Raw genomic sequence first — 15,015 nt, 5'->3', positions numbered from 1 at the left:
ATATGTGTGGACAACATACCGATGTCAATAAGCATTAGTCCATGGGCTAACCAGGCAGAAGTCACGCAGTGGGTCAAACAGCACTGAAAAGGGAAGGGAAAAGTAAACTTCAGGTTAAAAGAACTGGGGGGAAATACAGAAAGTAAAGATGCAGGGGGCATTCACTAAATGGTAAATGGCGTGGGTGATTCCTACCTGTGTGCTACTGAAAATACTGTAGGATAACTCTGTCCCTGTTGTCTGGGTCGTCCTCTTCGTCTTCCTCCTCTTCACTCTCCGCAGGCTCCACAGCTGCTTCAACACCACCATCTGGACCATCCTCCTGCAGGAAGGGCACCTGACGTCGCAATGCCAGATTGTGAAGCATACAGCAGGCCACGATGATCTGGCACACCTTCTTTGGTGAGTACATCAGGGATCCCCCTGTCATATGTAGGCACCTAAACCTGGCCTTCAGGAGGCCGAAGGTTCTTTCTATAACCCTCCTAGTTCGCCCATGGGCCTCATTGTACCGTTCCTCTGCCCTGGTCCGGGGATTCCTCACTGGGGTCAGTAGCCACGACAGGTTGGGGTAACCAGAGTCACCAATTAGCCACACACGGTGTCTCTGTAGCTGTTCCATCACATAAGGGATGCTGCTATTTCGCATCACATACGCGTCATGCACTGACCCAGGGAACTTGGCATTCACATGGGAGATGTACTGGTCAGCCAAACAGACCACCTGGACGTTCATAGAATGGTAACTTTTCCTGTTTCTGTACACCTGCTCATCGTCTTTTGGGGGTACTAAAGCCACATGGGTCCCATCAATGGCACCAATTATGTTGGGGATATGTCCAAGGGCATAAAAATCACCCTTCACAGTGGCCAAATCAACCTCCTCAGGGAATACTATGTAGCGCTGCATGTGTTTCGTCAGGGCAGACAACACTCTAGACAAGATTTTTGAAAACATAGGCTGAGACATTCCAGATGACATGGCCACTGTTGTCTGGAATGAGCCACTTGCCAAAAAATGGAGGACTGACAGAACCTGCACTAGAGGGGGAATTCCTGTGGGTTGGCGGATGGGGGACATCAGGTCTGGCTCCAGCTGGGCACACAGTTCATGTATAGTGGCTCGGTCAAGCCGGTATCGTAGTATGATGTGGCGTTCTTCCATTGTCGACAGGTCCACCAGCGGGCGGTACACGCGAGGATTCATCCTTCTCCTCGCAAGTCCCAGCGGACGGTGCCTAGGAAGGACAACATGGAGCACAGAGTCAAGCAAGTCACAGGTACGTTCACCACTGCATGCACAGTACACGAAAAGGTATGGATGGCTATGTTTGGATGTGTGGCAATGCAAGGCCTAGGCCTGTGTGACGCAGTTGAAATTAAGCCATGTGGGCCCTTGAAATGGCGGCTGCCTGACCGGTGAAGTGGGACAATGGGATGTGAGGTCAATGCGCTGGCGTGGCACACCGTGGCGGTAGGCGGTCGAAGACCGCTATACGAACCCGCATTGGTTAACATTGAACCCTATGGGATTCAGGAGCCAATGACGATGTGCGCCGGCGGTCGCGGTACGCCCCGCCGCGGTACGCACCGCCGCGGCCGTGACCGCCATTTTCTATCTGCCTAATCACTCGATACCTGATCATCCACAGGAGAGGACCTATACTGCAAGTGCTGCTGTGACCTCGGTCTGGAAGTGACAATGGCTGCTGCGACTGGGGAAAGGGCCCCTGCCTTCACGTCTGAAGAGTTGGAGAAACTAGTGGATGGGGTCCTCCCCCAGTATGCGCTACTCTACGGTCCTCCAGACCAACAGGTGAGTACACTGAGTGCACATCGAATAGGTTATGGCTGTGTGGAGTGGGGTGGATGTAAGTTGTTGGGGTGGGGAGAAAATGAGGACTGCAACGCACGACAGATGAGAGAATGGGCCACATGGCAAGGTTGGGGAGGGGTGGGCATGTACTCCAAACATGCCGAAAATTGACGTTTTCTCTTTCCCACCCTGTACATGTCTAACAGGTGAGCGCCCATCAGAAAATCGACATTTGGCGTGCCATTGCCAAGGAAGTCCGGGCCCTGGGGGTCTACACCAGACAGGGCACCCACTGCCGCAAGAGGTGGGAGGACATCCGCCGCGGAACCCGAAAGACCGCCGAGTCACTGCTGGGGATGGCCTCCCGACCTAGGAGGGGTGCCAGTTGTACCCTGACCCCCCTGATGTCCCGGATCCTGGCGGTGGCCTACCCTGATTTGGATGGGCGCTTGAGGACATCACAGCAGACACAAGGGGGTGAGTACCTGCACATTCTGCTATCCTTAAGCGCAGTTGAGGCGTCTGGGTGGGGGAGGAGGGCCGTGGGTGACACTAGGCCAGGGCGCTTTCTGTAGTGTAGTCCCCTCCCTTAGACATGGCCCTGTGCCCCCGCCCCCCACCTCTGTAGGGTGCCAAGTACAGCTATCCATGGTCCTGCATCACCCATGTGCGCGTCTGTTGTCCCTAGACCTGTTGGCCTAGTCAGAAGTACTGAGTAGTGTACCCCAATTTCGCGGCTTAGTGCATGAGGCACCTGTGTCTGTCCTCTCCGCCAACGGTATTGACAAGGCATACACTCAACTTTGTATTATTTCTCCCCCCACCCTTATTCTTTGTCTTCTTGTGCATCAGCATCATCAGGCGGAGGAGAATTGGCGTCGGAGCACGAGGGAGCTGCAAGTCACAATGCCCCGGTGGGCACTGGAACAGACACCGAGGGCACCAGTGATCCGGAGGGCGAGGGGAGCACCACAACGGGGACCGGTGAAGACACCAGCGACACGGACACGTCCTCGTTTGGGAGCTCCCTAGCGGGGGCGGCAACATCCGGGCCCCCCGCCTCCACAGGTACAGCCGCCACCCAGCGCTCCAGCTCCGCCCTCCCAGCAGCCCCTCAGCCTTCGCTCCGTGCCCGCTCGCCCAGGAAGGCGGACGTCTCCTTCGCCCCAGGCACCTCAGCCCCTGCCCCAGTTACCCCTGCTGCCCTCAGTGCGGAGCTCATTGACCTCGTGAGGACGCTCATTGTTGGGCAGACTACCCTTTTGAATGCCATCCAGGGGGTGGAAAGGGAGGTGCATCGGAGCAATGCCTACCTGGAGGGCATTCATTCGGGTCAGGCTGCCCATCAACGATCGTTCAATGCTCTGGCCTCAGCACTGACGGCAGCCATTGTCCCTGTCTCCAGCCTCCCTCTTCTAACTGCCTCCACCCTGTCTCTGTCTCCTGTCCCTCAGCCTATCCCATCCACACCATCAGACCAGCCTGCACACACCTCAACACCCAAGGGCAGCTCATCCAGACACAAGCACCACAGATCCCACAAACACTCACCCAAGCAACACCCAGATGCAGACATTCCAATAGTCACTACCAGCTCTGTGTCCCCCTCCTCCTCGTCTCCCTCCTCCCTCCCTGTGATGTCTACACTCACACCTGCATGCACAACATCATCAGCCACTACCTCCATCACCAGCACACCCACCAGAACACTCCGCACACGTGCAGTCACCACCCCCACTACCATCTACACGTCCCCTGGGTCCTCTCCCACTGTGTCTGTCACCCCCTCTTCCAAGACACATAAACGCAGGCAGACACCCAAACAACAGCCAACCACCTCACGACAGCCTACGCCTCAGTCACCTGCACCCAAAGACAGCACACCTGACTCTCCTACAACCACATCCTCTTCCTCCACTTCCATCACCACTACTCCTACCCTTTACCTTGGTCCTAAGAAATGTTACCTCTCTAATCTTAACCTCTTTCCCTCCCCTGACCCACCCCCCCCATCGGTTAAGAGTCCCAAGAGCACCTCAGCCACCACCAGCCCAGCTTCGAGGGTCCAAGTGGTGCATGGCTTCTGGAGTCCACCCTTTGGCGGCAGTGACACTTCACTGAGCAGCAAGGGGACATCCAGCCCACCCCCAGGCAAGAGGACACGTAAAGTGAAGGGCCGCCGTGAGAGGACTGAGACGGCTGCCCCCAAGGAGCCAACAACGGCCACTTCACCTGCCACAACAGCCAGGGGAGGCAAGGGCCCGGGAGCCCCATCTAAGGAGCGAAAGGGCAGCAGGGCGGAGAGGTCATCCATCAGGAGCGCGGAGCTGGAGGGCCCCGCAAGCCCCATCCCGCCTGCAAGGGACGACAGCAAAGGGCCCAGGACTCCGTCCCCGAAGGGGCCTGCCACTGCACATTCGGAGGGCGAGTGATCAGGGTGTCCAGCCCAGGTCTGGCTCCCTAGACTTCCTGGAAGAGCACCGCTGAACAGGGCCCCGCCGTGCAGAAGAGCACCGCTGAACAGGGCCCCGCCGTGCAGAAGAGCACCGCTGAACAGGGCCCCGCCGTGCAGAAGAGCACCGCTGAACAGGGCCCCGCCGTGAAGACAGGCACCGCTGAACAGGGCCCCGCCGTGAAGACAGGCACCGCTGAACAGGGCCCCGCCGTGAAGACAGGCACCGCTGAACAGGGCCCCGCCATGCAGAAGAGCACCGCTGAACAGGGCCCCGCCGTAAAGACAGGCACCGCTGAACAGGGCCCCGCCGTGAAGACAGGCACCGCTGAACAGGGCCCTGCCGTGCAGAAGAGCACCGCTGAACAGGGCCCCGCCGTGAAGACAGGCACCGCTGAACAGGGCCCCGGCGTGCAGAAGAGCACCGCTGAACAGGGCCCCGCCGTGAAGACAGGCACCGCTGAACAGGGCCCCGCCGTGAAGACAGGCACCGCTGAACAGGGCCCCGCCGTGCAGAAGAGCACCGCTGAACAGGGCCCCGCCGTGCAGAAGAGCACCGCTGAACAGGGCCCGCCGTCTCAAGCACCGCTCCGCTGGGCCCTTCCTGTCAAGCACCGCTCCGCTGGGCCCCGCCGTCTCAAGCACCGCTCCGCTGGGCCCTTCCTGTCAAGCACCGCTCCGCTGGGCCCCGCCGTCTCAAGCACCGCTCCGCTGGGCCCCTCCTGTCAAGCACCGCTCCGCTGGGCCCCGCCGTCTCAAGCACCGCTCCGCTGGGCCCTTCCTGTCAAGCACCGCTCCGCTGGGCCCCGCCGTCTCAAGCACCGCTCCGCTGGGCCCCGCCGTCTCAAGCACCGCTCCGCTGGGCCCCTCCTGTCAAGCACCGCTCCGCTGGGCCCCGCCGTCTCAAGCACCGCTCCGCTGGGCCCTTCCTGTCAAGCACTCCCCAGGATATGGCAGTGGGCATGGTGGCCCCTTCGTGGGTCTGGCGTCGTGGACTCATGTGGCTGAGGTGCCCCCCCTTCCCTTCCCCCTGAGGTGCCTGTAGTTTTGTCATCAGATGCCCCTGCAGTGTTCTCTCTAAAGGACTCAGGTCTCGTGTGTGGGCTTTGCCCTTGTGTTGCTACACTTTGGCCCACGGACAAATCGTTACTACGTAAACTGTGCAGGACTGATTTCTGCAGTTGTCCACTGCTGTGTATATTGACTTTTTAAATGTAAATATTCTGGCTAGTTGACCAATACTTATCGGAGGCTAATTTGGACATAAATATTTATTGGCAATTTTGAAATGTCATTGCATTTTTTACGGGGGTTTGGTTGGTGTCACTGTGACTTGTTGCTCTGCATTGGTGTGTACATATTGGGGGGGGGGTTGCATATGTGTGTGCCCGTAACCTTTCGTCCTCCCCCCTCCCGTGTGTCGTAGGTGCTGTACTCACCGTTGACGTCTGCGCCGGAGTTCGTACTCGTGGTAGATGAGCAGGTAGACGAGAGCAGGTATGATGTTCAATTCGGGTTCCATGCTGTCCTCCGTACTCGTGGAGTGCGTAGAGGTGTGCGTTTTCACATTCGTAGTCTGTTTCCGCCGTGTTTTTATCGGCGGGGCTCCCGCCCCGGAAAAGGTGGCGGATTGGTGGGTCATGATAGTGTGGGCGGTACATTGTCTGCCGCCTGGCTGTTGGCGGTGACCGCCGCGCTGTTTGCCGGTCCCGCCGTGGTGGTCGGAGTGTTAATGTGGCGGGCTTTGTTGGCGGTTCCCGCCAGGGTCAGAATTCCATTTTTTGGACCGCCGGCCTGTTGGCGATTTGGCCGCCGCTTTATCACCGACCGCCAGGGTTTGAATCACCCCCATAGTCATCTAGGTCCTGACGAAGCATCACTGGATCCGTATGGACCACCAGGATGCGAAACATGTTGACCCGTGATAGGGCTGGTTTGGAAATTCTCCACCCCTCCCTTTTTTCCTTTGATATAGAGTGACTGATCATTGTCTCTGTTTCACTCTCATGACTATTTTTTAACCTTGGCCCCTACCTTCCACCTGGTCCAATAAATCATTTACCCGTTTGAGGCTTTGAGAGCCAATTTTAATCACTTTGTCTTCGATCTCCTGTCTTGCTTACTCACTCTTGGGGTCACGGCACCACCATTGAAAAAGATCTCCGGCAAGGAGCCCCCCTATCTGGGGTGGTGCCCGTCAGACATTGCAGTGCCGGTCTGACAAGGAGCAACTCCGATGATAAAGCATGACATCCTTTTGGATGTGTGAGGTTTCTTGCTCCTAAATTTTAGGACCCCCGCCACAGTTTCCTTTCTCTCCATTTGGAACAGTGTATCTTACATTTTTTGATTGAAGATTATGTCAGAAGTGATGGCTTCCAATTATATTTATGCAAGAATAACTATAATAAAAATACAAAAGAAATGAGTTGTCACCAAGACTTCACATCTAGTATGCTGCATGTAATAGGTGGCACTGGGCTTAGCAAAAACATTCAAATAATTATACATGGGTTTGGGGGTTTGTGGGGGATTAGAACTGGAAGTTATTAAAAACTGTATTTTTTTTATTTGCAATGAGTTTTGCATTATTTAAAAGATCACTTGATAATTATGTAAATTGTTTAATTGACGTTTTGTTCTGTCAAGTATTAGTTGTATTGTAAATAGTTGTTAATTCATTGATAAGTCTAATTAGAAACACACTTTCTAAAATGAATTTTATATTTATTCTTTGTCTTAATCGTATGTGTTTTATTTTATTACTATTTTAATGAGTAATGTTATTTAATAATTTATTTAGTTTTTTTTGGTTTCGTTTTGTGTTTGTTGAATTATTTTTGTATAATTTATTGCTGTCAATTACATTTAATTTAATTTTTTGTGATATATTTTTGATTTTGCATATGGTTTAATATGTTTTATATTGTTACATATTTAAATGTTTCTTAAAAGTGATTATCAATTGGAATGGTATATCTAACCGTTCCTAAGTCCAAAACTCCCTGCTGTTGCTTGCGTTAGAGTGGAATAGTAAATCTAACTCCCTCAAAGTCCATCACTTTTCCTAGTGGTGTTTAGATGGAGTGGGAATAGTAAATAACAGCTCCAAAATCCAGCTCTTCCCATGATTTTGCTTATGATGGAGTGGGAATAGCAACTCATTCTCTTCCCTCATGGGCAGCACGCCCTTTACTTAGATTAAGTTCAGTGCCTGCAGGACTGAAATCACCCACTGAATAAAGACTGACTGTCTAAAGCTGAACACTTGTAAGACCGGAATCATGATTTTTGTGAAAAGCACATCACCGTGGGACTCCACCTGATGGCCAACAAAGCTAGGAATGACAAAGCAAGGACATCGGGATCATCATCAACAGCATGACCACCCAAGTCAACGCCATCACCGCCTCACGCTTTCGTACCCTGAAGATGCTGAGGAATATTTTCAAGTTGCTCCCAATCAGCACCGGAAAACCATCATGCACACTCTGATCACAAGCAAGCTGGACTACGGGGACACTTTCAATGCTGGAATCAACACAAAACTCACCAGAAATCTGCAGACCATTCAGAACTCACATCACAGCACACCTGAAGGAGCTCCACTCCTTCCCCATTCACTAACATGCCTAAGTCAAACTCCTCACCCACACTTTTAAGGCAGTTCATAACACTGGCCCAGCATACCTCAACAATCGCATCTACTTTCACAAACCTTGCAGACACCTCTGCTCATCCTTCCAGACCCTCCTGCTTGTACACCCACACACGCGCACGTGACTAAGGTAACATGGTTCCGATGGATCTGAAAATATATCTATTGGATTTCTCATCTTACCCCCTTACCAGAGTTACACTTTCAGTTGGATTGTTTTCTCAGAGCACGAACATCAGTACCAGGTTTGTGTGCTTTTCAAACAGCAAACTCTAAATCAAAATGACTGTTTGCTGAAGGTGTTTGCTGAAAGCAAAGGTGTGTTTATTGACTTGTGGGATAGCTCACAGAATCATTTGATTACCGGCTGTCACTTAATCAGATCCTGTACAAACAAGGCTTCTGCCTGAAAGATACAAAGAGAAATCACTTCTAGGATATCGCACCCCACAAAGCACCCAGACACACGCTTTGGTTTGGAGAATTTCCTTCACATTTCTCTCCCCCTACCCCACATATATATTTTAGGTCTGGCTTGACAGTGCAGCTGTCACGTGACAATGTAATCAACCTAAAAAATAGGTTTCAGCATGACTACGACAGGGACTTTGGTGCAGCCCTCATGTGGTAGCCAGGAGCACTTGTTGTGGTTGGGCAGAAGTTGTGCGTTTCCACAGAAAAAGTGCTTCCCATCCACGCACAAGTGATTATTTTGCTTATTAGTCCAGCTGCCTAAGCCGGCAGTAATATGGATGCTTGACTTTGAACTTTCACGACCACACATATGACACTGTAAGGCTGTTAAAGTGTCTAAGATAACTAGATAATTTACCATTTGTTTTTTTTCTGTCAGCAGCAAAGATGGTAGGGGGGCAGGCATGAGGAATGTATTGCAGCCCCAGCACCCTCCCCTCTCATCATTGACTTGAGCCTTCAGAGTGCGTGTGTTTGAGAGCAGCATGGGACACCCATGGCTATACTGATCTACCCGGGCTTTAGGTTTGGCTTGACAGTTCAATGGTCACACACGTTATTTGATCAACAAACAAAAGAGCTTTCAGAGCACTACTGAGAGAGGGGCTTGGGATCCACCCACATGCCAGTTTTCCTGGGTACAGGATTTGATTAAAACGACTGCTGGTATTCTGCTTTTTGGCTTGCAATAAAGCTTATACTTGATACAACAGAACTTAGCTTGTTACGGTGGCAAGCCAATGATCAAGTCTTAAGGCTTGATCTGTGCAGGTATTGAAATGTGGATTGTTGCTACTCTATGTTGAAGCCTCCAGGTAGGTATTTTGTAGGTTACCTTAGTATTCAAGGGTTTTGGTGTTAGCTATCCCCTCTGACCAACCATGAGTATAGAATATTTGCACTGTGATGTTAGGAGAGATAGCATTTTGCTTTGCCAAATGTCATTTTGAATACATTCTCAAGTGTACGACTATGTGCATGGCGGTTCCTTTGTGGGTAAGTTTCCGCTCTGTACAGTAGGCCCGAGATAGTTATGGTGGCAAACCAATGATAGGAGCTAAATGCTTGATTGGTGTAAAAGGAAATGTTACGTCCAATACCGTGGTCTGGCCTGTTCAGTATGAAAGGTTATTACAAAAGCAGCAGGCCTGACTTGTTTATTGTGAAACGCATGGTAAAGCCAATAGGCCTCTAAGAGTGGATTGTTAACACACACAGTTACGAGCCTTAGAATGATATTTCGTTACAAGTAATCTTACAGATTACCATAGCAGGGAAGGGTGTTGGTGACCCGCTCTGATGAGCCTTGGGAGTACAATTTCACTGTGATGATTCTTCTTGGGTCCTGTAGAGGAGTTGTGTATTGTTTTGCCAACTATAATTGTGTTTATTTGTGATTTTATAATTGTGTGGCTTATGGTTGCCAGTTTATGTGCATTTCAGTGGGCCTGTGCGGTATATAGCATCAGGCCATTGGAAAAGGCTAGAGGCCTTATCAGTTTGTTGGGGAAAGGTTTGTTAGATTCCTTAGATGTGATCAGTTTTTAATGAAAAGTTATGACAAAACAAGTAGGCGTTACTTCCTTATGGGGAAAAGCATGTATCAAAGGCAATAGGCTTATAAAGGTGGGTTATTTCACAGTGCTAAAGATTGTAGGCAGATATTGTTTTACATGGAATCTCACGGATTAGGCATGGGGACAGAGTATTCGCACTGTTATAATCCTTATTAAGCTCCATTAGTAGGGATTTTATATTGTTTTGATAACTGTATTTTGTACATATTTGTAATTTTATTACATTATACCTGATGGTTGCCTTGTCAGAAGGATTTTGACCAACACAATAGGTCTGAGTTGCTTATAGTGACAAGCCAATGATAAAGGTTAAATATCTGATTCTTTATAATGAAAAATTACAATAAAGGCAGTAGGCCTGACATATTGATTGTGAAAATTGTATGTTAAAGTCAAGGGTGTTTGGTATTACTCTGTAGTAAAACCTAAAGAGAGGTACTTTGTTAAATGAAACATCAGAGATCACCTTTGTAGGGAAGGATGTTGTTGCTAGTACCGCCTATGACAAAGCCTAGACAAAGAACATTTATATTGCAATAATTCTTGATAGAATCTCTTCTTATCTATCTAACAGGTTTTTGTAATAAAAAATAATGAAATAACACACATATCCCTACATATATATATATCACCACTAGGTAGTTACAGTTAAGACCTAATTTCTATAGAAAACGTTATTTTTGACTTGCCTACATCTTTGGCACAGGTTGACTAATCTTCTCCAAAACATTTTACGCTCACGTCAGCTGATGTCTGGAAAGTTTTGGGGTGATCAGTGAAGTGGGTGCTGAGAAGAAGGGGGGACCCAAAATGCTTTCTACCCATGCATTTTTCCAAAGGGATTTTGAACAGCAATCGCGCCTGAACCACTGGTCAGAATAACACCAAATTTGGCAGAAAGGTAGCTCTTGATTCAGTAGTTTTTGAGAAATTAAAAATCATGCGTGCAGGGAAACAGATGAAAACATTGCTCCCAAAACAAGGGAGCTGCTATTGGAGCTGCTATTTAAAGCAGCTCACTGCTTGTGGGAACAATGCCGGCTCCTGCAGGACGCGGGAAGCCGGCTAGGACCGCAGGGGCCTTGAGGCTCCCCCGTGGTCCTATCACTCTTCTTCTCTCTCTCTTCTGTAATGGGATGGAAGAGAGAAAGAGAAATTGTCATTTCAATGGTCTCTCCATGCAATGACTTCAAAGAAGAAGACTGGCAAGGTGTTTGGTACGAATGTTAATGTTACATTTGGATGCCGAGCAGAACAAAGCCAAATCCTAGTATCGCTTGGCAGTGTGTCTGTTTATTTATTAGTGCTATGTAATATCTCATTCTAAGTGTATCATTCATCAAAGCCTAAAAAACTCTCTATCTTTCTCCCTCTCACTCTCTTTATCTCTCTTTCTCAATTTCACCTTTTCAATCTTTCTTCCACTCACACAGTCATTCAGACCCTTGTGCACCCACTCACAGTCCCACTCAGACCCTTGTGCACCCACTGACATCCTCACTCAGACTCTCACACCCCCACTCACAGACCCACTCAGACACTCACGCACCCACTCACAGACCCACTCAGACTGTCATACGCCCACTCACAGACCCACTGAAACACTCACACACATGCTGACAGACCCACACAGACACTGATACACCCACTCACAGACACACTAAGACACTGATGCAGCCACTCTCACACCCAGACACTCTCACAGCCACTCTCCCACCCAGATACATCCTCTCACACCTATTCTCACACTCAGTGAGACAGGCTGTGGCCAGCTCCCGAAGTGCACTGGCAAAGGCAGCATGGGGTTGGGTTGTTGACCGCAGCGTCCGGCCACAGGCCAGGCCCTGGGGCCAACGCATTCCCAGACTTGTAAATCTGGGAATGCGTCACATTCGTTCGGGTCCCATGGGTGTTGCATGGGAACACCCCAAGCGACACCCATGAAACGCCCCCTTCACTCAGTGTTATGCGTGAGAGGGGTCCATATCTACAAGGCCTTGAAAACCACACAAGGTGGCGTTACGTGGCCTCGTAAGTATGGGCCGGCACACTGCGCCACCGGAACATAACAAAAATGATGCTCCGGTGGTGCAGTGTGCCGCTAGAGCCTTGTAAACGAGGCCCTTCATTTTTGAGAGGTGGTACTGACGTAAGGAGAGCAGGAGACAATAATCTGCGTATCGTTTGCATATGATACCATCGTAAAGTCTAGGGAGCATATAATATCAGATAAGGGGCGAACGTAAATGTTAAAAAGAGTGGGGCTGAGGGAGGAGCCGTGAAGCACTCCGCATGTTTAGCTAATCAATATTAGAGCGGAAGGACCCCTCGCTGGCGTGGAAGCTTCTGTTGGTTACAAATAAAGATAGCCATTTTAATGCGCTGCCTGTGATGCCGGATACTTCTGCCAGACGGACACCCGCTGCTACGTTTAGTTTCCTAATTGCAAGCATATGTCCCTCACGTTCAGAAGGCAGCATGTCATCTTTTTGTTACTTGCATTCTTTTAATTTGTCTTGCTTATTTTGGTGGGTTTGTGTGTGTTTTTTGTGGTTGTGTCTGAGGGTGACGAAAGAGTCAGTGAATTGATGAACAAATGCATGAGTGAAAAGATGAGTGACATATCATGACTTATTGAGTGCTTAAATCCATCAATGACACAAAGGGCACTTTTTTTCATAAATCAGATGTAGGAAACTTGTCTTTTCTACTTGGTCAGCCCGGACTTTTCGCCCTGTTGCTGGACCCTATATTTTTGGTGGCTGGAGAACTCTGCACTTCACCCCTGCTAAGCAGTGATAAACTGCTTGTGGTCCTCCTCTCAACATGGTAACATTGGGATACTCATTAATGGCATATTTAACTTACCCATAGTCCCTAGTGTATGGTACGATGTTTACCCAGAGCCTGTAAGTTAAATATCACTATTGCAGCACCCATTATGCCATCCATTATAGTGACAGTGTAATGATGGCAGGCCTACCCTCTGTTGCCCCGCTGTGCAGTTTTAAACTGTACATTCAACCTGCCAAAAAATCCTTCCATTTAAATATTTATGTCACCCATATGTAGGCCTGATTGGCTACAAGGCTGCTGCATGGTATTTGTAAGGAAATGCCTCCTTGGCATGGTTACCCCCTAACTTTTTGCCTTTGCTGATGCTAACTTTTGATCGAAAGTGTGCTGGGACCCTGCTAACCAGGCCCCAGCACCAGTGTTCTTTCCCTAAACTGTCTCCACAATTGGCACAACCCTGGCACTCAGGTAAGTCCCTTGTAACTGGTACCCCTGGTACCAAGGCCCCTGATGCCAGGGAAGGTCTCTAAGGGCTGCAGCATGTCTTATGCCACCCTGGGGACCCCTCACTCAGCACATGCACAATGCCTTACAGCTTGTGTGTGCTGGTGGGGAGAAAATGACTAAGTCGACATGGCACTCCCCTCAGGTATAGGTAAGTCACCCCTCTAGCAGGCCTTACAGTCCTAAGGCAGGGTGCACTATACCACAGGTGAGGGGGTGAGGGCATATGTGCATGAGCACTATGCCCCTACAGTGTCTAAGCAAAACCTTAGACATTGTAAGTGCAGGGTAGCCATAAGAGTATATGGTCTGGGTGTAGGAGGCTGGACTGGCTTGTAGTGAGTACCAAGGGGTACTTGCACCTTGCACCAGGCCCAGTTATCCCTTATTAGTGTATAGGGTGTCTAGCAGCTTAGGCTGATAGATAATGGTAGCTTAGCAGAGCAGCTTAGGCTGAACTAGGAGACGTGTGAAGCTACTACAGTACCACTTAGTGTCATATGCACAATATCATAAGAAAACACAATACACAGTTATACTAAAAATAAAGGTACTTTATTTTTATGACAATATGCCAAAGTATCTTAGAGTGTACTCTCAGTGAGAGGATAGGAAATATACACAAGATATATATACACAATAGCAAAAATATGCAGTATAGTCTTAGAAAACAGTGCAAACAATGTATAGTTACAATAGGATGCAATGGGGAAACATAGGGATAGGGGCAACACAAACCATATACTCCAGAAGTGGAATGCGAACCACGAATGGACCCCAAACCTATGTGACCTTGTAGAGGGTCGCTGGGACTATTAGAAAATAGTGAGAGTTAGCAAAATAACCCTCCCCAAGACCCTGAAAAGTGAGTGCAAAGTGCACCAAAGTTCCCCTAAGGACAAAATAGTCGTGTTAGAGGGAAAATGCAAGGAAAACACAAATCAGCAATGCAACAATGATGGATTCCTGACTGAGGGTACCTGTGGAACAAGGGGACCAAGTCCAAAAGTCACAAGCAACTCGGAGATGGGCAGATGCCCAAGAAATGCCAGCGGTTGGTGCAAAGAAGCTCTTACTAGGCTGAAGAACTGTGAATACTGCAGGAACGACAAGGGCTAGAGACTTCCCCTTTGGAGGATGGATCCCCCACGCCTTGGAGAGTCGTGCAGAAGTGTTTTCCCGCCGGAAGGACGCCAACAAGCCTTGCTACACGCAAATTGTGCGTTTGGCGTTTTTGGACGCTGCTGGGGCCCAGGAGGGACCAGGAGGTCGCAAATTGGACCTGCAGAGAGAGGGGACGTCGAGCAAGACAAAGAGCCCTCACTGAAGCAGGTAGCACCCGGAGAAGTGCCAGAAACAGGCACTACGAGGATGCGTGAAACGGTGCTCGCCGAAGTTGCACAAAGGAGTCCCACGTCGCCGGAGACCAACTTAGAAAGTCGTGCAATGCAGGTTAGAGTGCCGTGGACCCAGGCTTGGCTGTGCACAGAGGATTTCCGCCGGAAGTGCACAGGGGCCGGAGAAGCTTGCAAAGTCGCGGTTCCCAGCAATGCAGCCCAGCGAGGTGAGGCAAGGACTTACCTCCACCAAACTTGGGCTGAAGAGTCACTGGACTGTGGGGGTCACTTGGACGGTGTCGCTGGATTCGAGGGACCTCGCTCGTCGTGCTGAGAGGAGACCCAAGGGACCGGAGATGCAGCTTTTTGGTGCCTGCGGTTGCAGGGGGAAGATTCCGTCG

Source organism: Pleurodeles waltl, chromosome 8 (assembly GCF_031143425.1).
Source record: "Pleurodeles waltl isolate 20211129_DDA chromosome 8, aPleWal1.hap1.20221129, whole genome shotgun sequence".
NCBI lineage: Eukaryota > Metazoa > Chordata > Amphibia > Caudata > Salamandridae > Pleurodeles > Pleurodeles waltl.
Note: the sequence above shows the minus strand (reverse complement) of the source record.